The sequence below is a fragment of the Bos javanicus genome, chromosome 1 (assembly GCF_032452875.1).
Source record: "Bos javanicus breed banteng chromosome 1, ARS-OSU_banteng_1.0, whole genome shotgun sequence".
Classification (NCBI taxonomy): Eukaryota; Metazoa; Chordata; class Mammalia; order Artiodactyla; family Bovidae; genus Bos; species Bos javanicus.
Window position 1 is genome coordinate 66,902,077 of NC_083868.1, and position 27,529 is coordinate 66,929,605.

At 41.0% G+C, this 27,529-nt stretch overlaps 1 protein-coding gene and 1 long non-coding RNA gene across 4 annotated transcripts in view; one reads left to right on the forward strand and one right to left on the reverse strand.

Annotated features, from left to right (window-relative positions):
- The window catches only part of LOC133240339 (uncharacterized), a 213,518-nt gene that overhangs the window by 114,404 nt on the left and 71,585 nt on the right, over window positions 1-27,529 (reverse strand). Inside the window, exon 2 of the long non-coding RNA XR_009734200.1 lies at window positions 3,949-4,006. This is a non-coding gene — a long non-coding RNA (uncharacterized LOC133240339). The remainder of the gene's footprint in view (window positions 1-3,948; window positions 4,007-27,529) is intronic.
- The window catches only part of CASR (calcium sensing receptor), an 88,956-nt gene that overhangs the window by 1,307 nt on the left and 60,120 nt on the right, over window positions 1-27,529 (forward strand). The window lies entirely within an intron of this gene.

The following is a 27,529-nucleotide window of genomic DNA, read 5'->3' on the forward strand; positions in this document are numbered from 1 at the left end:
CTTGGGGACCTAGCCTCACTGACCCCAATTAAGGTGTCAGTCCCCAGGCCTTTTCACCATACACCATATTTCTTAGGAAGAAAAAAGAAGTACCAGTTTGATAGTCTTTTACTATTTATTTTTTAAAATTGTAGTTTCAATACATGGTTTATAAAAAAATATATAACTTCAAGAGATATTCCTATACTAGCATTTGTGTCTACTTATACCCCCTTGTTTTTTAACCCATATCTTTTTCCACCCTACTTCTTCCGTCCCCTCCTTTTGATTCTTTATCTCACCTCCTGCCTAAAAAAGTATCCAAAGAAAATGACGTCACCGCCACCGCCCGAATCCCTTAATCTCTAGGGTTCCTTGCTGGCCCCACCCCTGCTCTCTTTAAACGTCTCTTTCACCAGAGTAGCCCTTGGGGTAGTGAGTCCACTGCCAAGAGGACATTTCTTTTACTTGCCTTAACTCCCCCAGAGATTTGAAGAAAGGAGCTTTGGGGAAGGATCCCTGAAGAATTTTATACTACCAGTTATCTTCCTTAAACTGGACTTTCCAAATGCAATTTAAGTAGTCTGGTAGAATGAAAATTTATGAAGGAAATTTCCTGAAATGCTCTAGACTTCCAAAAGCTAACACTTCACTAGTTCCTGTTCCTGAAAGCAGAGCTTTGCCAGTCACACCTCTCATTACTTCTGTGGCCTCCACCCAGGACCAGCAAAGAAACAGGCATAGGATTTTTCATTAGTAGGAACCTAATGGGGTGGATTTTTATATATGTGAAGGGGCTCAAGACATAGCTTTGTGGTAGTCAAGAGGAAAGGGGAAGGGATAGAAGAAGGAATTAGAGGGGATTAGGGGATTAGAAGGGGGGGAGCAGATCAAGACCCTGAAGAGGAGAATTGTGGAGACAGGACCCTGTCATTTAGGAAGGACCCCCAGATGATGTGGCTGGGAGACCACACAGTCGGCTTGCTGACAACCAGCACAAGTAACTACTTTCCAGGGCTTTTTCTATGCAAGGACAAAACATTCCGAAGTGGAAAAAAATCAACAAATCAAGCCACTTTTGTCTTTGTGATAAAATAGAAGTGGTTTAAATTATTTTTACTGGATGCTTGGGGCTAGTGCACTGGGACGACCCAGAGGGATGGTATGGGGAGGGAGGAGGGAGGAGGGTTCAGGATGGGGAGCACATGTATACCTGTGATGGATTCATTTTGATATTTGGCAAAACTAATACAATTATGTAAAGTTTAAAAATAAAATAAAATTTAAAAAAATAAAAAAATTATTTTTACTGAATTAATGGGTTTTGTTTTTTTAGGAGTTGTGTAGACTATTTAAAATCACCTAATAGCTACTCCCGTCACGATGTTTTCCTTTGCTGTGTTCATTTTTTCATGTTGCGTGACCTTGACCCCACACAGTTCAGGAAATTCAGGTTGGATAGAAACTGCCACTTTTAAGAACCGTTTTGAAGAGGGGATTGGGAGAGAAGATTAGAAAATAAGGACTGAGCCTTGTGGTAAGGTGGGGGAATAATGAAGAGGAATGGTTTGAGTACCACCTTGAGACTGGTAAGGAATCAGGTACAGTTCTTAGAACAAGGCAATAAACAAATAAGAGGTGAAGGAATCCATTCATCATTCACTTATGCATTCAAAATGTTTGCAGAGTGCCTGGCTATGTACCAGTCACTGAGGGAAAGTTGATAAATGAAACCAGGCAAGGTCTCTGATCTCCTGGGGTTTATAGATGCTTCAGGGAGGCAACCAGTAGTAAGATAACTGAGTATTGAATATATGTAATTATAAACTAAGATAACCTTTGTCAAGGAAAGAAATAAAGGTCTTTGAGGGTGTATATAGACTACCCTAGAGATTAGGGAAGGCTTTCTCAAGGAAGTTTCCCTTGAGCTGAGATTCGGGAGTAAGTGGAAATGTTGGGGGTGTAGGTGGCTTTGAGGCAGGATCAGAATCAGTTCGGAATTCCATTTGGTTGCCAGTAATCAAGAAGGCATTTTGTTATTTTGGTCTTCTGATGCAAACAGCCGATTCATTGGAAAAGTCCCTGATGCTGGGAAAGATTGGGGGCAGAAGGAGAAAAGGGCGTCAGAGGATGAGATGGCTGGATGGCATCACCGATGCAGTGGACATGAAATTGGGCAAACTTGGTGAGATGGTGAGGGACAGGGAGGCCTGGGCAGCCAGGAGGTCACAAAGGGTCAGATACAACTGGTCGACTGAACAGCAATAACAACAATCACGAAGGCAGATGTAGTGTTTGCAATACTGCATATGTACAGATGTAGAGCTGACATTTTTGGAATTTGGGAGAGATGCTTTGTTATCACAGCATCGTTTGTACTGTCCTGAGTTGGTCATGGTTTTCCATTGCTGATGTTCTTGCTTTTCTTTTTTTTTCTTTTTAAACTTTACAAATTGTATTAGATTAATTTTAGTCTGTCCGTTTATTTTATTGTGCACAATAAAATGTATGCATTGTGCTTCAAATGTGAATCATCACACTGCTGAGGTAGATATGTGCATAACTCCCATACCAAATTTGGCTTGTGTGGTGATAGCTCATTATTGTCACTGAATACTTTCCCAGGTGAAAACAGGTGTGGCAGGTCAGCTACAGTGTCTTCTTTCCACTCCTATCCACTGCTTTGATTTTAGTTGCCCTAAAGCTGCATGTATCTCTTCAAGTTTCATATACAGTTGTTAGGTAAAGAAAAAAATTGCTAATTGCATTGATGCAATAAAGTAAAATTAATATAAATCTCACAATGTAATGGCATGGTGAGCTTTGACCAGGCATCATATTTCATGTGCAAACAAATATTTTTATTCATTCAACATTGACGGTGAACCTTCAATGTGCCTAGCACTCTGTGAGATACTGTGGGTAAGATGGATTAGTAAGATGATGAGACTTCATAGAAGTCTAAGAGGAGAGAGTCGTACTCATCTGTGTAAGGGTGGGGAAGTATTGTGGTTGCTGTAATGGAAGCATAAGTAGAGAACAGTGATACACAAGGGAAAGGAGTGGTCATTTCTGCCGGAAAAGGTTCATGGAGGAGTTAATACTTGAGCTGAATCTTGAAAGATGAGACATTCCAAAAGATAGACAAAGGGAAGAGGGCATTCTAGAAGAGGAATTCATGTGCCAGAACAAACAGGCATGAAACAGAGTGTCAAGGTCCAGGACGTGCAACTGGCTCGAAGAGCTGAGGCATGAGGAACAAAGAGGGGCTCATTAAGAGATGAGGCTGGAGTGGCAGACATGCCAGGTCACAGAACCTGCATGCCATCACACTGATAGCGTTGTGGTTAAAGCATGTGCTCTGAGGTCAGACAGTCCCAGGTATGCATTGTGGTTCTGCCACTTTCCAGCCGTGGGGTCTTGATCAAGTCACTTAGTAATAAATAAATAATAATTACTTATTTAGTAATAAGTAATGGTAATGAAGGTTGTATATCTCTCATAAGGTTGTTGCAGGAACTGAGGTTAAGTCATGGAGTACCTGGCACAGATTATGCACCCACTTGTTGCTGGCTGTTATTTTTTATCCTAGGGCTAAGGGAGCCACTGGAGGGTTTTACATAAAGAAGTGACTTAGGGAGCAGTTTTATTTAGAGCACAGTTATTCTGGCTGCATGTGGATGCTGGGTGAAAGGGGATTAAGTTTGGAGCAGAGCAGTCATTTAAAGCTGGAGAAGAAAATGGCAACCCGTTCCAGTGTTCTCGCCTGGAGAATTCCCATGGACAGAGGAGCCTGGTAAGCTACAGTCCATGGGGTCGCAAGAGTCAGACACAGCTTAGCAACTAAACCAATCATTTAAAGAGATTATAGCCATTCAGATGATAGTGATGATGGCCTGAACCATGAAGAAAAGGAGACAAGTGCTTGAGACAACTGCAAGGTAGATGCCACAGAACTCAATTACTTACTAGTTGAGAGCAGTGGGATTCTGGTCTGTCATCCTTTGGTACTGTCATCCAGGTGTTCCTAGGATAAACAAAAGGAAGCCAGGTGTCAAGCAGGACTGGGAATCAGATATTTAGTTTATATGCTGAGGACTTAATGATTGGTATCTCCAAAAAGCTGTCTTTTTGATTTAAGAGACCTTTTGACACCTTTCATCTCATAACTTTGATAGGATCAGGAAGGTCTAGTTCATCCGTAATGAGTTTCACTTATTCATTCTCCCTGTCTCTTTCCTTTTCTCTCTCTCTCTTTCTCTCATTTCTGGGAGGCTTTTAGTTCCAGGTGGATGAACATTAGACTTCATTCATTTGCCATTGTCATAAAGTGGCACATATAAAGGTTGCTTATGTCTGATACTTTTGGTGAAACTCTTGCCTGACATTAGCATGACTGAATTTTTCCTTCTCTCTTCTCAAGTGTCCTCCCACAATCCAATAACCTCTGGCTGAAGCATGTTTATTAAAGCCAGTGAGAATTAGAGGATTTAAGTGCTCCCTACCTTATAATACAGGCTTCCCTATTAGCTCAGACTGTAAAGAATCCACCTGCAATGCAGGAGACCCAGATTCGATCCCTGAGTTGGGAAGATCCCCTGGAGAAGGGAATGGCAACCTACTCCAGTATTCTTGCCTGAAGAGTTCCATGGACAGAGGAGCCCGGTGAGCTACAGCCCATGGGGTTGCAAAGAGTCTGAGTGACTAACACACACACAGAAATACACACACACACACACACACACATACTTTATAATACAGTGTAGTTTGGGTAGCCACATCATCCATTCATAAGACTGAAAATAATCCAGATGTGGATGATAGTGTTTACTGAAAAGTTGCTAGGAGCTTTATGCCTGTTCCCTCCAAATGTGGATCCTGGGGAATGCTGATTGAATTCTTTTCTTTTGGATTCAGCTGCTTGAACAACTGTCTGATTACTTGAAGACAGAGAGATGCACCAACTTTAAATTAGGCAGGGCCAAGGAATAAGGTTAGAAAGTGAAGAGGAACTAAAAAGCCTCTTGATGAAACTGAAAGAGGAGAGTGAAAAAGTTGGCCTAAAGCTCAACATTCAGAAAACGAAGATAATGGCATCTGGCTCCATCACTTCATGGGAAATAGATGGGGAAACAGTGAAAACAGTGTCAGACTTTATTTTTTTGGGCTCCAAAATCACTGCAGATGGTGATTGCAGCCATGAAATTAAAAGACGCTTACTCCTTGGAAGGAAAGTTATGACCAACCTAGATAGCATATTCAAAAGCAGAGATATTACTTTGCCAACAAAGGTCCATCTAGTCAAGGCTATGGTGTTTTCAGTAGTCATGTATGGATGTGAGAGTTGGACTCTGAAGAAAGCTGAGCACCGAAGAATTGATGCTTTTGAACTGTGGTGTTGGAGAAGACTCTTGAGAGTCCCTTGGACTGCAAGGAGATCCAACCAGTCCATTCTAAAGGAGACCAGTCCTGGGTGTTCATTGGAAGGACTGATGCTGAGGCTGAAACTCCAGTACTTTGGCCACCTCATGTGAAGAGTTGACTCATTGGAAAAGACTCTGATGCTGGGAGGGATTGGGGGCAGGAGGAGAAGGGGACGACAGAGGATGAGATGGCTGGATGGCATCGCCTACTCGATGCACATGAGTTTGGGTGAACTCCAGGAGTTGGTGAAGGACAGGGAGGCCTGGCGTGCTGTGATTCATGGGGTCGCAAAGAGTCGGACACGACTGAGTGACTGAACTGAACTGAAGGAATAAGGTGTTTCCCTGGTAGCTCAGCTGGTAAAGAATCTGCTGCAATGCAGGAGACCCCAGTTTGATCCCTGGGTTGGGAAGATCCCCTGGAGGAGGGAACAGCTACCCACTCCAGTATTCTGGCCTGGAGAATTCCATGGACTATTCCATGGGATCACAAAGAGTCGGACAGGGCTGAATGACTTTCACTTTCAAGGAGTAAGGTGGCAAAATGTGAAATGAAGGGGAAAAACGGTCTGCCTCTGCCACGGATGGTCTAGAGTTTGGTTAAAAGTGGACTTCCCATCTCTGTGACCTTGGGCAATGTATCTAAGCTCTGTGAGCCTCAGCTTTTACTGGTGGATATCCCAGGTGGCATAGTGGTAAAGAATCTGCCTGCCAATGCAGGAGACACAAGAGATGCAGGTTTGATCCCTGAGCTGGGGAGATCGCTTGGAATAGGAAATGACAACCCATTCCAGTGTTCTTGCCTGGAAAATTCCATGGACAAAAGAGCCAGGTGGACTAGAGTCCGTGGGGTCGCAAAAGAGTTGGATACAACTTAGTGACTAAATATTAATAACAACAACAAATCCCTTTGATATCTGTAAAACTGAGGTAATATTTCCTTATGGACTAGATATGAAAAGTGCTTAATACAGTGCTTGGCATTTGTTAGCTGCTTACCTGGCCTGTATCCTTTGCCGCAGCTCATCTCTGGGGCTTACATGGAAAAAGTAAGATGAATGAGGATTTCTTTGTTTAAGTAACCTAAATTAATTGACTTTTATGTATTTCTTATCTGTGACTGATTCACACACACACCACCCCTTCTCCCCGGGAACTGGTTGGAAACCTGTTTTCCTCCACCTTCAGGGAATGCTTATCAGTGATGGGGGCAAAGGTAATATGATACCTGCTGAGAGGAAGCTAATTTTAGATATTCTTCTTTCAACAAATCTTTCAATACACACCAGCAAAATTACTATCAAATAGCAAAATGGAGTTATTTGACTTCTTTCATCCATGTTTTTGTTGCTGGAATTCCTGACGTGCATGTTTCTTATTTAAATTGTTTTTCATGTAGAAAAAAAGAAGCAAGCTCAAAGAGACTCTGGTTGTCCCCCCTAATAATGGTGAACTGCTTATACTGAGGGGGGGAAAAAGTTTTGTTTTTCTGCTCATAATAGAGATTGATGGTTGAAAGAATGATCATTTCTTCAGTCTTTCTAAATATTCTATAATTTGACATAGTTTAGTTCAACAAGCTTCAGTTGAGCTCCAGTTGCGTGTCAGACACTGAGTTGCCACCACTCACTCAGAGACGCCAGATGTGTTACCCAGACCTCCAGTCTGGTAGCCTCTGTGGAAGACGGTTCCCAGGGAGAGGAGGGAGTGCCAGCTGATCTGAGAGAGCTGGTGAGAGGGGAACACACAAGCCGAGGGTCTCCAGCGCAGCTTCAGAGCACAAGTCTGTCAGCTCATGAGCACCTTCAGGCTCAGGTCCCAGTCTGCTCATCACCCGCAGCCACTGCCCACAGGGACCCTTCTGTCCTTAGTGTTTCCCAGTTGAGAGGCCAGGAGGAGAAGGTAGTGAGGAAGCCAGGTGCCCTTCTCTTTCTGCACGCTTAAAAATTAAAATATTTCAGCTAAAGTTTGGCTCTGTGCAATTGTCAGCCAATTTTCAGCCTTGTCTTTGGAGAGGCAGTGCAGTACATTGGTTGAAAGTCTGGGCTCTATCGTTAGATTGCCTGGATTATCTCCCCGTTCGACACCTTACTGATTGTGTAACTTTAGACAAGTTGTTCAACCTCTTTATGTCCCAGTTTCCTTATCTATAAACTGGGGTTATTAATATTATCTACCTCATTGATTATTAAAGGACTTAACTGAGCTAATACACATTGTTCAAGGTCATCAAGCATAGACAGCGTGTCTTATTTAACATTGAAACCCCAGAATCCAGCATATTACCTGGTATACTGGAGGAGATTACTGAGTGAACAAGTCTAATATATAGGCTGGTGTAGTAGTCAGTGACTGACAAAGCACTCTTGTATCATTAACACATTTGATCCTCAGAATATCTCACAAGATAAATGAGGGAGATGGGCAGGACAGGTGTCATCATCTCCATTTGCAAATAAGAAAACTAGTGCACTGAAAGGTAGAGTGACTTGCCAGAGGAAGCACAGCTGTAAATGACAGAGCTGATTAATTCTCCTGACTCCATTGCTAGCCCTCTCCTCGTCCCATTTTCTGGTTGTCTCCCAGTCCTGTGCGTGTTTAGTGGAACTCAAAGGAGGTCCAACTGGGAAAAAAAAAAAAATGAACACACATGGCTTGCTTAGCTTTCTGAAAAAAAAAAAAATGAACTTCTTACTACTGTTACTGTGTTTCAGTTGCTAAGTCATGTCCAACCCTTTGTGACCCCCATGAACTGCAGCACTCCAGGTTCGTCTGTCCTCCACCATCTCCCGGAGTTTACTCAGATTCATGTCCATTGAGATAGTGATGTTATCTAACCATCTAACCCTCTGCCGCCCCTTCTTGCTGTAAATATACTCAAAAGAGTAACCTCAAGTTAAAACTTGAGGTTTGGAAAGTTTCTATTTTTGGAGGTGAAGGAGGAAAGCAGAGGATATTTTACAAGAATTAGGAAGTTCTTTCAAAGTGAAAAAGTAACAGAAAATCATAAAGGAAAATTTTGTTAGATTTTATTACATAAACATTTAAAACACATATATAGAAAGTCATAATTAAAAGGAAAATAAACTAAAAACTATTGCAGCAAGTATGCCAGATGGTTAAAAGTTTCAATATTGAAAGAGCTCATAGAATTTAAAACCATGGATTCAAAAAAGTGAGCAAAGGATAGTAAGAGTTTTCAAATGAGGAAAAGCACATAGTAGGTGAACATATATAAATATTTTAACTTTACTTAATAAAAGAAGTAAGAATTTTTTAAAAGTGATATACCAATTTGTTGATCAAGAATACCAAGACTGAGGACTCCCCTGGCGGTCCAGTGGTTAAGACTCTGTGCTTCCAGTGCAGGAGGCGCAGGTTCCATCCCTTGTCAGGGAACTAAGATCCCATATACTGCATGGTGCAGCCAAAAAAAAAAAAAAATACTAAGACTGTAAAGATAATGCTGGTGCAGTGAGGAAATGGCTATTCTTATAACATAATGTCTGTAAAATAACTGCCTTTAAATTGTTGATCAAGGTTGACCAAGGATTTCAGTTTCAGAATTTCTGTCCTAAAGAAATGATCAGAAATATGGTTAAAAACTTATACCCAGATATGTTCTTCACAGTGTTTATTAATGACAGTGAAACACTAGAAAAAACTTGTGTGTCCAATAATAACGTAGAGGTTAAATAAATTATGGTGGGGGTGAAGCAGCACAGACTAGCGGCTATAAGCGTGGATTTAGAGTCTCACGACCTAGGTTCAGATCCTGACTCTGCCAGTTATTAGCCCTTTAGGCTTAGATACCTCTCCATGTCTCACTTTGCTCATCTATACACTGGCAATGACAAGAGTACCTACCACAAAAGGGTTGTTTTGTGAATTGAATGAATCATTTTATGTTTACAATTCTCAAATCTTCAAAGCTCTAAAAACATAAAGGTTTTTTAGAATTTAATTATCATGATTAAATAACATAAACTACCGTAACTTTATTCTACTTACTGTGGCTATTTTCTACTACTATAATTAAGATTGAGTATTAATTCTTTTCTATACTGTTACTTTCCTTATAGAATCTCTAAGATTCTTTTTACAAATTAATAACCCTCATGCACAAGTGAAAAGATTAGTTTTGAGGACAAAACTAACTGAAGTCAGGCATATCTACTTTGAGCTAACCTCTTCTTTCCACAGTTTCTTTGGAAATAATATATTATATTGTGAAAGCTGGACTGTAAAGAAGGCAGAGCGACAAAGAATTGATACCTTCAAACTGTGGTGCTAGAGAAGACTCCTGAAAGTCCCTTTGACAGAAAGGAAATCAAACCAGTCAATCTTAAGGGAAATCAACCCTGAATACCCGTTTGAAGGGCTGATGCTGAAGCTGAAGCTCCAGTATTTTGGTCATCTGATTCGAACAGCCGACTCATTGGAAAAGTCCCTGATGCTGGGAAAGATTGAGGACAGAAGTAGAAGAGGGCGTCAGTGGATCAGATGCCTGGATGGCATCACTGATGCAATGGACATGAACTTGGACAAACTTCGGGAGATGGTGAAGGACAGGGAGGCCTGGCATGCTTCAGTCCATGGGGTCACAAAGAGTTGGACACCACTGGGTGACTGAACAGCAAAAACAATATTATTAACATGCAGATTATTGAGCTCCACCCCTAGAAGTTCTGAGTTAGTAAGTCTGGGGAGAAGACAAAGGTCCACCTTTTACAGCTCCCAAACTGATGCTGGTAATCTGATCCATGGACCACACATTAAGTAGTCCCACTGTAATCCATGCCTTAATTTTTAACACCCCTTATGTTGCATCTTTTTAATGTGAACATTTTCATTTCTGGATATCTTCAGCTTGCTTTTTAGATTTTCATTCTCCTGTCCCTTTATTTCTATGCTGTGTTGTTATGTCCAGGAGTAGTAATATAATAAACTTATCTATCACTTTCTAAACACTTTTCAGGTGCCGGTAATGGTATTAGTACTCTATTCATATTATTTTTTCATCCTGCAACAACCCCGAAAGGACATTGTTATCTTGACTTCAGAGGTGAGAAAACTGAGGTGTTAGGACTCCCAGTGAGTGAGAGGAACAATTTACTTTCCATTTTACTGTCCTACCTCTTTCGAACAGTGGTATACGTCACCAAGTCTCCCGTGACATGCTTTCTCAGTCCTGCCCCAGCTGCTTAGTTCCCCAGTATAAAATGCCCCTCTTCTCAACCCCCATCCAGATCCCATCCAGGCCTTCTACACCAGGAAGCTTTCCTAGCTTTGTCCTGCCACAGCCCATACCCCTCTACATCTTTTATTCTTATCTGGCCATTTAGCCTATATGTTTGCATTTTCATACCAAGGCATTTTATCTTCCTATCTGGACTTGGAACTCTTTAAAGGAAGGGCCCGTCTCTTACATCTCTGAGTCCCCCTTGGAACAGCTGTGATGGCGACTAATTGCCTGCCTTACCCCCCTTCCTGCTCTCCTCCTTTCCTATCCTCCCAGTCTACTCCTGTCCCTGCCTGCTGCTGCTGCTGCTGCTAAGTCGCTTCAGTCATGTCCGACTCTGTGCGATCCCATAGGCGGCAGCCCACCAGGCTCCTCTGTCCCTGGGATTCTCCAGGCAAGAATACTGGAATGGGTTGCCATTTCCTTCTCCATGTCCCTGCCTAATTTGGTAAAATCAAGCCACATCAATGAGAAGGTGTTAAATAGGTGAGGTTGAACCCTTCTTAATGCCCTTCCCTGCAGTGCAGTTGTGGGTGGTTTGCTCATGTCCACAGTGTCATGAGAAGGCACTTTTCCATGGGGCTCTGCACTGGGCAGCCAAGTACCTGCAGTGCCCTTTAACCCTTGGATCTTCTTGAAGGTTTCTAGACATCTTCCTCTCCTTTCATATTTCTTCAAATTTCATGTCCTTTGTTTTACTTCTCAGTTTCACTGTGCATCCTTGTCTTCATTCAAGTATCTGTCAAGAGGTCTCACCTGCCCACTTCTAACTTGTACATCTTTGGGGCCACTTCCCCCTTAACAAGACCCTCCTAGGGCCAATACAGTGGGACACATTCATCTGGTCTGTATACTTTGGTTCTTTTTTGCCCTCCACTCCCTTCCCCCTTCTCTTCCTCCTCTTCCCTTCCTTTGCTTTCTCCCTCCCTCTTTCTTCTGAGGTCATTATTCCTGATATTGTATGGGTGGCATTATAAAGTGACTCTGATGGCTTACACGTCTCAGGGCTTGTAATGGTCCTTTTGTAATTTCCCCCAGATTTGTAAAGGGTCTGCTGAGCAGCTGGGCCTCGTAGCGAAGGGTGAGATTTCTGTGATGCTTTCATTTCCTCCCTGTCCATCAGTATGAAAGTGCTGGTTGTGTCTGCCTCACGGAGCTGCACTGCTAAACTGCACCTCCATTAGTCCATGATTTTAGATTCAGTCAGGTTTCTCATTCAGAAGGCTTTTTGTGACCCTGGTTATGAGCCAACTCTGGGGTGATCCCGACACCCTCCTTCAGTGTCTCCTGGGACCTCCATTCCTTCACCTTGGAGCCTCATTCCATATTCTTGGAAGATTTCCGAGTGAAACCCTAGGATAAAAGTCATTCTGAGGACTGCCCTTTACTGTTTCCTCAGGATTTACAATGTTATCTGTCGTGGTACTAAGCATTTGGACAGGGAGGCCTGGCGTGCTGCGATTCATGGGGTCGCAAAGAGTTGGACACGACTGATCGACTGATCTGATCTGATCTGATATTGTTTTGTTTAAGCCTGTCAAAAACTTTAGTTAGGTTTTATCACAATACAGTGGGGAAACTGAGGTTTAGGAGGTTAAATGACTTGCCTGAGGTCTATGGCCAGCAAGTAGAACAGGCTAGATTCAAAAGCTCATAGTCAAAATTTTGTTTCTGGGAACTTTCTTCCATCCTTCAGAAAATATGACTTTGCCAAAGCTCTCGTATACATGGTTGTGACAGTGTCAATGGGTACACCCTTTCTGGAGGGCAATTTGGCAATGCATATTAAAAGTTTTAAAATGTTCTTACACTTTAACAATTTCCATGCCTAAAGTTATGCTAAGGAAATGATCATTAGTAAGTGTAAAGATTTAACCCTAAGGAAGTTCTGCTGTGCTGTGCTCAGTTGTGTCTGACTCTTTGCAACACCATGGACTGTAGCCTGCCAGGGTCCTCTGTCCATGGAATTTTCCAGGCAAGAATACTGGACTGGGTTACCATTTTCTACTTTCAGGGGATCTTCCTGACCCAGGGATCAAACTGGCTTCTCCTGAGTCTCCTGCATTGGCCACTGAGCCACCTGGGATATCAAGGAAGTTCAGCGCAGCGATTTTCATAATATGAAAAATTTGAAACAGGCTCCATGTCCAACAGAAAGGAATTGGCTAAATTAAGTATGATACATACCGACAGCGAAATACCAAGCAGTCATTATAAATTATTTGAAAAAAAGAACATTTGGTGGTATAGAAATGTGTTCATTATGTAATAAATAACATACTATAGGATTTCAGATATGTAGTATATATAAAAACTATGAAGAGTTTGTGAGATTAAAGGAATAGAATTGACTGATTTTTTATTTTCTTGTATCTTTTTTTTGTATATAATAATTACTTTTTAAATTGACATTGAGGTTTTTTAATTTTGTATTTATTTGTTTATTTTTTAATTAGGAAAGTGGCTGCTCGTTGTTTGAACGTGTACCAGTGCTCCCACTTTATATTTACAGTTTCCCCCACAAACAAGCATTTCTCCAGACACCAAATTCTATCTTCTCGGTTTTGTTGTTGTTGTCTTAGGGGGTTTTTGGTGCGTGGGAGAGGGGTTGGTTAGTGCAAGAGTTCATTCACTTTTTCTCATTGGCCTATTGTGCTTTGATGTTCTGACCAAGTCACTTCCAAACCGCCTGTGCTGTTGACTCACACTGATCTCCTGCACTCATCACACTGCCGCCCCTTCCATCAGGCCTCAAGCCGTCTTTGCAAAGAGCCCTCATTCTTGCCTCAGCTTTTCTTTCTTCTCTCACCACTCTCACCATCTGTCTGCTGCTTCCTTCACCAGCTCCTTTGCATTTCCCTTTCCTGTTTCAATAGGGCCCACCTTGTCTCTCAACTATTTATATTCTCCATTTAGCTGGTAATCCTTGGTCTGATCATTTCAGCTTCTGTTTTGGGCCTTCCGGAAGTGTTGTTTCACATAATTTAAAAGCAATCCCCCACAAAAGGAATTCAGTTCTTTTATGAAAAAAACAAACAAATGAGTTTCACCACACACTCTTCTGAGAGGGGTGTGGAGTTTTCTGACACCTGCCTTTTTCTCTAGGACCTAAGTTGTAGATGGAACAGTTTAACCTCAGAAAAACAAAATACTAATTAGCATTTCCTCTATAAAATATATATATATATTATCCCTGACTACCCAAAAAAATAGTTTGTGATACATCATTTCCACCTCTGAGAATGAATCCTAAGAAATCTCTGTCATGTGTTAAAAAGAAGTGTTTAAAACTAGGTTGATTGAAATGTTGTTTGTAATAGTAAAAAATAAGAAATATCTTAAATGCCCAGCAGTACATCATTAGCTATGTACATTTTGATTCATATATTCCATAAAGTACTATAAAGACATTGAATATGATTATTCTGTATTTATGGCAATAAATAAATGAGGTTGCAGACTGGAATATATGATGATCCCACTTCTGTAAAATTATACATCTATGTCTGTATAGCGGAGAAGGCAATGGCACCCCACTCCAGTACTCTTGCCTGGAAAATCCCATGGGTGGAGGAGCCTTGTGGGCTGCCATCCATGGGGTTGCTAGGAGTCGGACATGACTGACATGACTTAGCAGCAGCAGCAGCAGCATATCTGTATAGAGTCACCAAAGGGAAGTTCTTGATGATGGACTTTTTGGATAATTTTAATTTTCTATTTCTTCTTTATATTTTTTTATATTGCATGCCTATTTTACAGTTAGCAAATTTTGTTTTTAAACAAAAATAGTCAAGTTTTTTTCTTAGTAAATTATATAACTAACTTCATATTTTATTTAGTTTACTAATGTTTACTATGAAAGCATCAAACATCCTTTGCTTGGCTTCTTATTATGAAATTTGTCATTCATACTAGAGATAATTTACATGATAGTTTCAGTCAGTTCAGTTCAGTTCAGTTGCTCAGTCATGTCCGACTCTTTGTGACCCCATGAATCGCAGCACACCAGGCCTCCCTGTCCATCACCAACTCCTGGAGCTTACCCAAATCCATGTCCATCGAGTCGGTGATGCCATCCAGCCATCTCATCCTCTGTCATCCTCTTCTCCTCCTGCCTCCAATCCCTCCTAGCATCAGGGTCTTTTACAGTGACTCAACTCTGGCATGAGGTAGCCAAAGTAGTGGAGTTTCAGCCTCAGCATCAGTCCTTCCAATGAACACCCAGGACTGATCTCCTTCAGAATGGACTGGTTGGATCTCCTTGCAGTCCAAGGGATTCTCAGGAGTCTTCTCCAACACCATAGTTCAAAAGCATCAATTCTTCGGCACTCAGCTTTCTTCACAGTCCAACTCTCACATCTATACATGACTGCTGGAAAAACCATAGCCTTGACCAGACGGACCTTTGTTGGCAAAGTAATGTCTCTGCCTTTTAATATGCTATCTAGGTTGGTCATAACTTTCCTTCCAAGGAGTAAGCGTCTTTTAATTTCATGGCTGCAGTCACTATCTGCAGTGATTTTGGAGCCCCCAAAATAAAATCTGACACTGTTTCCACTGTTTCCCCATCTATTTCCCAGGAAATGATGGGACCAGATGCCATGATCTTAGTTTTCTGAATGTTGAGCTTTAAGCCAACTTTTTCACTCTCCTCTTTCACTTTCATCAAGAGGCTTTTTAGTTCCTCTTCACTTTCTTCCATAATGGTGGTGTCATCTGCATATCTGAGGTTATTGATATTTCTCCCAGCAATCTTGATTCCAGCTTGTGCTTCTTCCAGCCCAGCGTTTCTCATGATGTACCCTGCATATAAGTTAAATAAGCAGGGTGACAATATACAGCCTTGATGTACTCCTTTTCCTCTTTGGAGCCAGTCTGTTGTTCCATGTCCAGTTCTAACTGTTGCTTCCTGACCTGCATATAGGTTTCTCAAGAGGCAGGTCAGGTGGTCTGGTATTCCCATCTCTTTCAGAATTTTCCACAGTTTATTGAGATCCACATAATCAAAGGCTTTGGTGTAGTCAGTAAAGCAGAAATAGATGTTTTTCTGGAACTCTCTTGTTTTTTCGATGATCCAGTGGATGTTGGCAATTTGATCTCTGGTTCCTCTGCCTTTTCTAAAACCGGCTTGAACATCTGGAAGTTCATGGTTCACATATTGCTGAAGCCTGGCTTGGAGAATTTTGAGCATTACTTTACTAGCGTGTGGGATGAGTGCAATTGTGTAGTAGTTTGAGCATTCTTTGGCATTGCCTTTCTTTGAGATTGGAATGAAAATTGACCTTTTCCAGTCTTGTGGCCACTACTGAATTTTCCAAATTTACTGGCATATTGAGTGCAGCATTTTCACAGCATCATCTTTCAGGATTTGGAATAGCTCAACTGGAATTCTATCACCTCCACTAGCTTTTTTTGTAGTGATGCTTTCTAAGGCCCACTTGACTTCACATTCCAGGATGTCTGGCTCTAGGTGAGTGATCACACCATCGTGATTATCTGGGTCGTGAAGCTCTTTTTTGTACAGTTCTTCTGTATATTCTTGTCACCTCTTCTTAATATCTCCTGCTTCTGTTAGGTCCATATCATTTCTGTCCTTTATTGAGCCCATCTTTGCATGAAATGTTGCCTTGATATCTTTAATTTTCTTAAAGAGACCTCTAGTCTTTCCCATTCTGTTGTTTTCCTCTATTTCTTTGCATTGATCGCTAGGAAGGCTTTCTTACCTCTCCTTGCTATTCTTTGGAACTTTGTATTCAGATGATTATATCTTTCCTTTTTCTCCTTTACTTTTCACTTCTCTTCTTTTTACAGCTATTTGTAAGGCCTCCTCAGACAGCCATTTTGCTTTTTTTCATTTCTTTTCCATGGGGATGGTCTTGATCCCTGTCTCCTGTACAATGTCACGAACCTCCGTCCATAGTTATCAGGCACTCTGTCTATCAGATCTAGTCCCTTAAATCTATTTCTCACTTCCACTGTATGGTCATAAGGGATTTGATTTAGGTCATACCTGAATGGTCTAGTGGTTTTCCCTACTTTCTTCAATTTCAGTCTGAATTTGGCAATAAGGAGTTCATGATCTGAGCCACAGTCAGCTCACGGTCTTGTTTTTGCTGCGGCGGCTGCGACAGACCACGCAGCCGAGAGGAGCTACCCTATGCCCAAGGTCAGGGGCGGCGGCCTAGAGAAACTACCGCATGTCCAAGGTCAGGAGCAGTGGCCAAGAGGAGCTACCCCAAGTCTGAGGTCAGGGGCAGTGGCCAAGAGGAGCTATTCCACGTTCAAGGTCAGGATGGGCAACCTTGTCCAAGGTAAGGAGCAGTGGCTGCACTTTTCTGGAGCAGCTGTGAAGAGATACCCCACATCCAAGGTAAGAGAAACCCAAGTAAGACGGTAGGTGTTGCGAGAGGGCATCAGAGGGCAGACACACTGAAACCATAATCACAGAAAACTAGCCAGTATAATCACATTGACCACTGCCTTGTCTAACTCAATGAAACTACGCCATGCCGTGTGGGGCCACCCAAGATGGACAGGTCATGGTGGAGAGGTCTGACAGAATGTGGTCCACTGGAGAAGGGAATGGCAAACCACTTCAGTATTCTTGCCTTGAGAACCCCATGAACAGTATGAAAAGGCAAAATGATAGGATACTGAAAAAGGAACTCCCCAGGTCGGTAAGTGCCCAGTATGCTCCTGGAGATCAGTAGAGAAATAACTCCAGAAAGAATGAAGGGATGGAGCCAAAGCAAAAACAATACCCAGTTGTGGATGTGTCTGGTGATAGAAGCAAGGTCCAATGCTTAGAGCAATATTGTATAGGAACCTGGAATGTTAGGTCCATGAATCAAGGCAAATTAGAAGTGGTCAAACAGGAGATGGCAAGAGTGAACGTCGACATTCTATGAATCTGCAAACTAAAATGGACTGGAATGGGTGAATTTAACTCAGATGACCATTATATCTACTACTGCGGGCAGGAATCCCTTAGAAGAAATGGAGTAGCCATCATGGTCAACAAAAGATGTACTTGGATGCAATCTCAAAAACAACAGAATGATCTCTGTTCATTTCCAAGGCAAACCATTCAATATCACAGTAATCCAAGCCTATGCCCCAACCAGTAACGCTGAAGAAGCTGAAGTTGAACAGTTCTATGAAGATCTACAAGACCTTTTAGAACTAACACCCAAAAAAGATGTCCTTTTCATTATAGGGGACTGGAATGCAAAAGTAGGAAGTCAAGAAACACCTGGAGTAACAGGCAAATTTGGCCTTGGAGTAAGGAATGAAGCAGGGCAAAGGCTAATAGCGTTTTGCCAAGAGAACGCACTGGTCATAGCAAACACCCTCTTCCAACAACACAAGAGAAGACTCTACACATGGACATCACCAGATGGTCAACACTGAAATTAGATTGATTGTATTCTTTGCTGCCAAAGATGGAGAAGCTCTATACAGTCAGCAAAAACATGATAGTTTAAAAAATAATAATAGAATGGATTCCTGATTACTTAAAATCCAGCTTAAGAAAATTAGTTTTTTGGGGCCCGTATGTGCCTCTAATCAAGTCCTACTCGTTTTTCCACTCCCAAATTTGTATTTCACATTCCCTTACCTTATAGTTTTATGGGATACACGTGTTCAATTGTTCATTATGCTACAACTTAGTGTTATTGTAATAAATGCTGGTTCATATACAATCAATAAGTATTTAATAAACAAACATCAGTAAATATTTACATTGCAATAAATAAAAAAATTGTGTCAATATATACAGATGTCACATTGTTTATACAATATTTTTACCCACACATAAATGTTCTGTATCACCAAGGATCAGCAATTGACCACAGAGTATATTAACACAGCTGGATGCGGCATGCTCTGAATCTCTGCTCACCAGGCTCATCCACGCCAAGTTCTCCTCTTGGCTAACTTTGGCATCATATCCTGTATGGAAAGTGCTTGTTACACATGCCCTGATCTTCAGGCATTTTGTCCTGAGGCAGCTTTCTCAACCTTTTTTAAACCTTCTCGTAAAAAGCTGTCTTTCTCTTTTCTCATGTTTGTAGAGTATGCACTCATGCTACGTCACTTCAGTCATGTCCTGACTGTTTTTGACCCCATGGACTGTAGCCGACCGGGCTCCTCTGTCCATTTGATTCTCCAGGCAAGAATACTGGAGTGAGTAGCCATTTCCTCCTCCTGGGGATGCTCCCAGGGATCGAACCTGAATCTCTTATATCTTCTGCATTGGCAGGAGGTTTCTTTACCACTAGTGCCAGCTGGGAAGCCCAGCATTTGCAGTAGTATTTTTTTATTAAGAATATAATGTGTGTTGTGATTATGTTAATGTTTTTATTAGGATTTCTATTGGTTTTATTAATATTCAATTTACAGCATGATGTAGAAGTTCTTTTTGTTTTTTTTCATAGGAAAACAGTCCATAATTTCTGGTTTACTGTTAATGCTCGTTTTTTAGGATGAGAGATTTATGTTTTGAAAAATACATATTTTACCCTTTATGAGAAACACCAGTGTTTCCCTAAACAATCCCTAAATTGTTTAATTTGCATTGTTTTGAACTTTGTATAAATGGAGTCATGGTCTTTGCATTCTTCTTCAATGTACATTTTTAAAAATATTTTATTTGTGAGAGTAATACATGTTAATGGCAATAGCTATGGTTCATTCATTTTCACTGCTATATGGAATTTTATTGTTCATGTGTACTAAAATGTATATATCTTCCTGTCGACCAGCAACTAATATTTGTAGTTTCCTGCTGTTGTTTAAAAAAAAATGTTGTTATAATATTTTTGTACATGACTCCTTGACATACTGTCCAAAAATCTCTAGTGTATTTTACCTATGGGTAGAAGTGCTGGGCTTAAGGTATGCACATTTTCATGTTTACTAGATAATGTGAGATGGATTTGCAAAGTGATTTTACCAATTCAGACTTCCGCCATTAGTGTATGAGACTTCTCATTTATTCACATCATTGCCAACAGTTAAGTTGCTGCCAAATTGTGATTTTAATTTGATTATAAATGTGTATATGTTTCTTTCCTTGTCAACTGATTTTTTCCTCTATGAAATGTCTGTTGATGTCTTTTGCCCATTATTTTCCTAGTGGGAGATTTCTATTTTTCTTACAATAGGGATGTTGTATGTTCTGGATACCACTTTTTTTCAGTTACATTGCTGCAACTATCCTCTTCCTACTTGCAGCTTACCTTTTCACTTTATAGGACCTTTATACGAATGGTAGTTCTTAGTTTAATATAGTTGAATTTATCATTTTTCTTTTGTTGTTTGTGCTTTTTTTACTTAAGAAATCTTTCTATATTTAAGGTTATAAAGACATTCTATATTTTCTCCTAAATTTTAAAATTGTTTGTCTATCACATTTAAATCTTCAAGCCATTTGCAATTGATTTTTGTGTATAATCTGAGTACGTATCCAGTTGATTTTTCCCACATGGTTAACCAGTTGTCCCAGTACTCTTATTGCATAGTCTGCCCTTTCTCCTACTAACGTAAATGCTGCCAGTTATTCATGAATCATCCATGTTTGCATGAATCTGCTTTGGGGCTCTCTGTTCTGTAATATTTGTCTTCTCTGCCATTATCAATTGTCTCAATTATTCCAGCATAATGTTGTTTTGGCATCTGGTAGGGTGAGTCTCCCTTCTATATCCTTCTTCAGGAGTACTGACTATTCTCAGCCCATTGCTCATCCGTATAATTTTCAGAAGTTTGTCAAGTTGTGCGCATGCAACACACATACCTACTATCAAGTACACACATGCACACATATGCCTGTTGAGACTTTTATTAGAATTGCAGTGAATTTATAGATCTATTTGGGAAGAATTGACATCATAACAATATTGATATCACAACATACCCATGAACACAAAAGAGATCTCCCTTTATTTAAATTTTCTTCAAAGTTTTTCCATAATGTTTGAAATTTTCCATGAAGTTCTTGCACATCTATAATTCATTCTATTTTTGAGAAACTTACTTTTTTCTAGTATAAATAATATCTGCTTATAAAGTATATATTTCTGTTACTGATGATTAATAGAAATTCAATTGACTTTTTTGTATTATAGTATGTCTAGTAACTTTGCTAATTTCTCTTAGTAATTCCAATTATTTGAACATAGATTCTAAGACTATTATGTTGTCTATAGTTAATGATAATTTTATTTTTTTTTCTAAACCTTACACTTATATCTTTTCACTAAGTTACTAAACTGTCTAAAACTTCAGGCAAAATGTTAAATGTTAATGTCTTGGTCCTGATTTTAAAGGGAAGGCTTTTAACATTTTATCATTACATGCTGTGTTCAGCACCTCTAGCACCAAGTCTCTGTGTATTTTGGAGTCCACTTTTCTCGTACTTGATTGGAAAGAAGTCAACTCAAAGTTAACCTCGGACGAAGAGGCAGGATTGCTTGCCTTAGTCTAGATTACTTAGGCTAACATAGTGGAGAAAGAGGATCCTCTGTGTGGGCCACCCTTCAGTCACTAGAGTTTGACATTGGGGTTGAGCAGCAAAGCCCAGCTAATATTCTCTGCACGTGCGTTTTCCTCTGAAATCTTGAGGGAAAGATTTGAGTAGTTGTGAGTCCCCAACCAAAGCCATGTCATAATGCAATGGATGGGTATCAGCATCACACATTGTTGGGTCCCACTCCAGAGATTATAACTCAGAAGGTCTGAGTTGGAACCTGAGAATTCACATTTCTAAGAAGTTCTCAGGTGATACTGATGCTGCTGGTTTTGGAATCATGCTTTGAAAAAACTGTCCTAATACTCTCTTTAAAACATCCTAACAGTGGGCAGAACAGAGACAAGGCAACAAAATTATTAAAGTGCCTGAGAAGGAAGGAGGAAAACTCCAAAGAGTGACAGCAGCTAACCATGAGTATCATCCCTGGAGGATGACAGTCAGCTACCTCCAAACATGGGAGAATGGAAAAAGAGGGAAATGCAGGAGATTCGAGACAATGAACAATTCTGTGTAAGGAATTCACAGAAAAGTATGACGGGAGCCATGAGTAAACAAACACATCAGGTGGGGCTGATCATTCAGTTTGCATCCCACAAAGAACACCGAGGGGAAGGATAACAGACCCATGTAGCTTTGGGAAGAAGTGGCTCCATGGCCATTTAAACCACAAGATCTTCCTTGTGAAGATCTGTTCCACATAGTGATGGGCCTCTGCCAGGTAAGACAGTAAGTGCTGTATAAACCAGAAAGCCAAGCTCTAAGAAGTGACAGGCTTAATGCAAGTTTCCTATGAAGCAGATAAACTGGATTTAGTCTTAAAGTAGAAAGGAAAGGGGGAAGTATTACAAGCAAACAAGGCTCAAAGTCACCTTCCTCACTTCAGGAGCTGCAACTCCAGAAGTCAGAGGCTTTGACTTGGGCTCAGGCCTGCAAGGTGGCAGGGGTGGGACAGGGAGAGTCACTGGAGGAGGAGGAGGTTGGGGCTTTGCCGTGCTGGAGGGAAGGCAATACCAGAAGTGCCAAAGAGAGCCAAAGAGTTACTCTACACAAAGGACTGGAATCATATGGCGCTTTCAAATTTGGGTTTTTACTCATCAACAAGGTGAATAAGCAACTGATAAAAATAAGAAGGGTGTGAGTTTTTCCCCCCTCTTTCATACCTGCTGGCAACCACCTCCCAGTCAAGGGCTAGCTGGCTCTCTGGGGCGTCACATCTTAAAGCTGCCTCTAGCTTTGGTAGTGTACAACATGTCAGAGCTGGAAAGATCTGCAGAGGTGATCTTCGCTGGTCCAGTGGGGCCCAGACAGCAGGAGTGACTTGCCAAAGGTCAACCAGAGTAACAGAATTCATTCATTTACTTTATTTCACAAATTTGTTTTTAGGACTGCTTGATTCAATTTATTTACTGTATAAAATCTGAAAAACTTGTCTTAGATTTATATAGTATCTTGTCTCTGGGTAAACTCAAGTAGCTTCATAGGTATAAGTGCATAGAAACCATAGAGAATTATATTCCTAGGAGGGTTTGGGTGGTTTTGTTGTTGTTGTTTTGTCTTTGGCTTATTTTAATGATGAAGCTTCATTTTAATAATAAAACTTGGCTTCTCAGACTGATACATCTGATCCTACCAGCTCACTGGAGCCCAGATTGCAGAGTAAATGATATTATGCCCAATGTTTCAAGAGAAACGGAAATAGTACCATGTGTCAAAGGGAACATATCACAGTTGTATATTTTTAAGGCATTAAGGGGAAAAAATGCAAGCATTAAAAAAGCAATCCAAAAAGCTCTTTTAAACTAAATGTTTTTCAGCTATTCAAAAGTAAAAGTGAAAGTGAAGTCGCTCAGTCGTGTCTGACTCTGCGACCTCATGGACTGTAGCCTACTAGGCTCCTCCGTCCATGGGATTTTCCAGGTAAGAGTACTGGAGTGGGATGCCATTTCCTTCTCCAGGGGATCTTCCCGACCCAGGGATAGAACCCAGGTCTCCCACACTGTAGGCGGATGCTTTACCCTCTGAGCCACCAGAGAAATCCATTCAAAAGCTAGACCTTAAAAAATTTTTAAATCACTCTCCTTCAGTGTTATTTGCATTGTCAAAGTAAATGTTATGATTTCTAAACTAAGAATATTAAGTCTACTTTTGCAAAGGATGACTTCTGTCACCCCCACTAACAACAATATAACTCATTGCTTTAACCTGCAATAGGTTAAACCCTTTGAAGCCACTGATGGTTCTCAGAGGCCGAGAGCCCGCTGGCCACCAATTGACAAGTGCACAGAAAGGCTGTGCTGCCCTGTGGACAGCATCACTGTTGGGGCTCATGAGAGGCCCAAACTAGGAGCTCCTGGGAAGGTTTTCTTTGTTTATTTTGTTTTTGTTTGATGGCACTAGGTCCTCCATTGCTTTGCAAGGGCTTTGTCTAGTCGCAGTGAGCGGGGCTACTCTTCGTTGCAGTGGGCGGGCTTCTCATTGCAGCGGCTTCTCTTATTGTGGAGCACAGGCTCTAGGGTGTGTGGCCTTCAGTAATTGCAGCTCATGGGCTCAGTAGTTACGGCACATGGGCTTAGTTGCTCGGAGACATGTGGAATCTTCCCAGACCGGAGAGCCAACCCATGTCCTGTGTATTGTCAGGCGGATCCTTAACCACTGGACCAAGAAGGAAGTCCCTAGGAAGAGTTTTGATCCGAACTGGCTGCAAACAATTTTTAAGCAAGTTGCCTAACACTGTCTGTGATTCACTGAATCTTGTGAGACTAGAGGTAAAAGAACTTCAAGTTTCAAGAGAGAAAAATGCTCAGTATAAATTTGAGATGGTTCTTAGAGTTGCAAGCTCTTCTAGTTGGACCTGCATCTAATGTCTGCACTCACCCTTGTGCCAGCGACCTCTCTGTTTCCCTCTCACCTGATCATCTAGCCTCTTTCTGACTTTCTCACCTTCACTTTGGGAGGTATTATTTCCATTGTTGAATAGTCCTTCTTGTTGTAATGAGAGACTTGACTTCTGTTGGAAACCTAGTGCATTGCTCTGCAATTCTGATGGTTAGAATATTCTTCCTTACATCACACCAATATCTGTCTCCCTGGAATTTTTGCCTGTCTGGCCAGCCCTATTCCCCATACTCATCTAGAAAAAAAGTCTAAGACTTCTCTTAGCATCCTGAAGATCCCAATCATGGTCCAAGTGAGAATTGTTTTCTCCAGGCAAACTCTCAGCAGTCCCACAGTTGTTTCCTCTCCATGGTTTCCTTTCCAAGCTTTCATTGTCTGGGTCCTCTTCTCTAAGAGTGAAGTACATATACATGGACACCATACCACGTATGAAGTCTAGGCCAAGACGAGGCTGATAAGGTTCTTGGTTCCCTTGGTCCTTGCTAACGATCCATTGCTTTAGTAATCACCTGACCCTGAGGCTCATATTGTCTTTATGAGGCATTATAGACTCTTCTTTTTCTTTTTTTTTTTTCTATTTATGCGCTGCTACTAAGCCAGTGTCTGAAACACCTATCTGGGACTTCCCTGGTGGTCCAGTGGATATGACTTCACTTTCCAGTAAAGGGGTTGAGGGTTCAATCCCTAGTCAGGGAGCAAGACCCCACATGCCTCAAGGTCAAAGAACCAAAACAGAAAATAGAAGCAATATTGTAACAAATTCAATAAAGACTTTTTAAAAAATACTTGAAAAAAATCACCTGTCTGAACTACTGAAATCATTTATTCTCTGCCATTTTGACGACCTCAGCAAGAAAAGGTCAAGGATACTCTAGGATGACTTGCTCAGGGTGGCACCTGACTATTTCACTATGGTTTCTAAGAGGCACAAGCCTCCACTTGAAGATGCCTTTCTCATTTCTCGCATGTGGTTGCTGCTCTCAACCAGATTCTGCCTGTTTTCCCGGACCTGTATCAGGGCATTGTCTGCTCACATTTAGCTCAACACTTGATTCTGTGTCATCCCCTTTTCTGAAAAACTCCAAGGTGACTTTTAGAAGGGCCTGCATTTTTGCATTTTTGTTGTTTTATTCACTGTTTCCTTATCTTTTTGTCCCTCTGATTGCTGCACCAGAGTCTGTCATTTTTTCTTTTAGGTTTGTTGAGTCTACTCTACTCTACTATGACTATGTTCTTTTTTTCTACCTACAGTATCCATTTGAAGATTCTTTAATGGAGAGTATATATTTTACCCATTAAAATCTTTATTTTGTGCTGTCTTCTAAAAAAGGGGGAAAAAAGCTTTCTTCAGATCCTCTCTAAAATATGCCGTAGTAGTTTTATGGCATCTTAAATGGGAGAGGAAGTGGTGGACAAGCAGTTTCAGAGTTAGAAGAGAACCCAGTTCTCCTGTTTCTCATTTGTGTGTCACGGACAAGAGGATAGAGACACAACCTTATTGTTCCCTCTTTGTTAAGAATGTTTATAAACCTCTGGGAGATAGTGGGCTGGGTAGGAGGTGGGAATGCTGGGCTGGAAACATCAGGATCATCTAATGCCACATCTGAGTCCCAACTCTAGACCAGCAGGGAACAGTGACCAACTATTCAAGTAAGTTCAGTTGTCATTCACTGTGAACTTGGACTATATAGAAACACTTTACAGGTTAGACTCTAGTGGCTAAAATTTAGCCAAATAAAATCTCTCTTGGCTGCTAAGGAGTCCTTGAAATGAAAATGACCAAAAAAGAACGTGTCCCCTAACTGGACACGTGGCAATGGGTCAGTGAGGCCAAAGCCTTGTTCAAAAGTGCCCATAGCACAGTATTTTTTCATGGACTGGACTGAGGGTCACACAAAAGCCCATGATAAATGACTTGCTTTTCTTCAGAGTCATTTATTAACCTCAGGAGTGTGGAATGCATCACCAAGAGACTAATCTGTATCACTGAAAGGACATGAACCAGAGTTTTCTGGACCTGTAAGGGGGAGGGTAGAAGAAAGGAGGAAGTAGTTTTAGCCTTGCCTTTGCTACTTTCTCAAACATAGAAGCTGCACCATCTAACAAATGGAGAAAGATCCTTGCCTGCACATATGTGTGAGCTGGGCCTTGTTATGATTATAGCCCTCTGCCTCCTGGTGGGACCCAAGGGTGCAGCTGGACAGTTGGACTACGAATGAAGTATAAAATAACTTACTGATTTTCTACCAACATGCTGTTGGGTACACAGCCATATGAGTGTGGTCTCCTTTTAAGAAAAGGCTTTTGAAAGGCTTTCCACTTATTCCATGATGCTTCTGTTGCTCAAAAGATTGTTGAGGAATTGGGTTAAGGAAAACATACACAAATGACAACCAACTATATCTACAACTCAGAATTAGCTGCTGTTATTATTTTGGCATATTTGCTTCTGTCATTTTTTCTTCATTTAAGAAATTCCTTTCTATTTTTCTCATTAAAATGAAACATGGTTTATTACAGTGATTTCAAGTAATATAGAAAAAGAAACAAAAATTAAAAGATTGCTTATAAATACCTAAAAGTTTATCACTAATTATTTGGTAAACGTGATTCCAGGCATTTCTCTGTATTTGCCATTCATTGAATATGAGTTTTGGCAAAATTTCCATCTTTGAAAGAGGATTTTATTTTCAGAAATAGGTCCAAGTTGCTAAGAACCAGCTAAGTCTGGTGAAGGTAATGATTAAGCTAAGTAACAAGATTTTATTGCCAAGTCGGGTGTAATTGGTTTTCTTGGACAGCTCAGAAATTGGCTCCAAGAGGGGCACCCATATCAGAATTGTTCTGAGCATCAACAAGAGCTGCCCTCTGAGAGCTGTCTCTGAAGGCTGTGTGCACAGAGTAGCAGAAGCCTAGGGAACCATAAACTCTGGAACTGAGCCAGGCTTGTGCCCTGACTTGAGGGTGTGACCTCAATCAGGGACCTTACCATTACGGAGCCTCTGTTTGCTCATCTTTAATGAGATGTTCATAATGTCCACTTTTCATGAGCTGTTATGAGAATCAAATTAAGTCATGGATGTGACAGCTATTTTACAAACTGGCAAGCCCTGTACAAATATAAGGCACTATTACTTAAGTATGTTTGTCAAATTAATCTTGTTTTTTGATAGGCGCACTTCCTACAAACACTGTCACTCCATGATCACATCATCAAAGCATAAGTGGGTAGGTCCATTCTCTTCCCTTCTGCTCTCCTCAGGTTGCAGGTTTATTATCCCTTCAAGGCTGCTTTGCCCTTGGCCTTATGCTCATTTTACTTGACTTTCCAATACCCGAACATGGACAAGGAGAATCAGAGAAAGCCAGTGGGGACACTGTTTGACTCATTACCCCTGGCATTTCTAGCTTTTAGCAGCCAGTGAGGGTAGGCAGTGCAGGTAAAGGTGTGAGTGATCT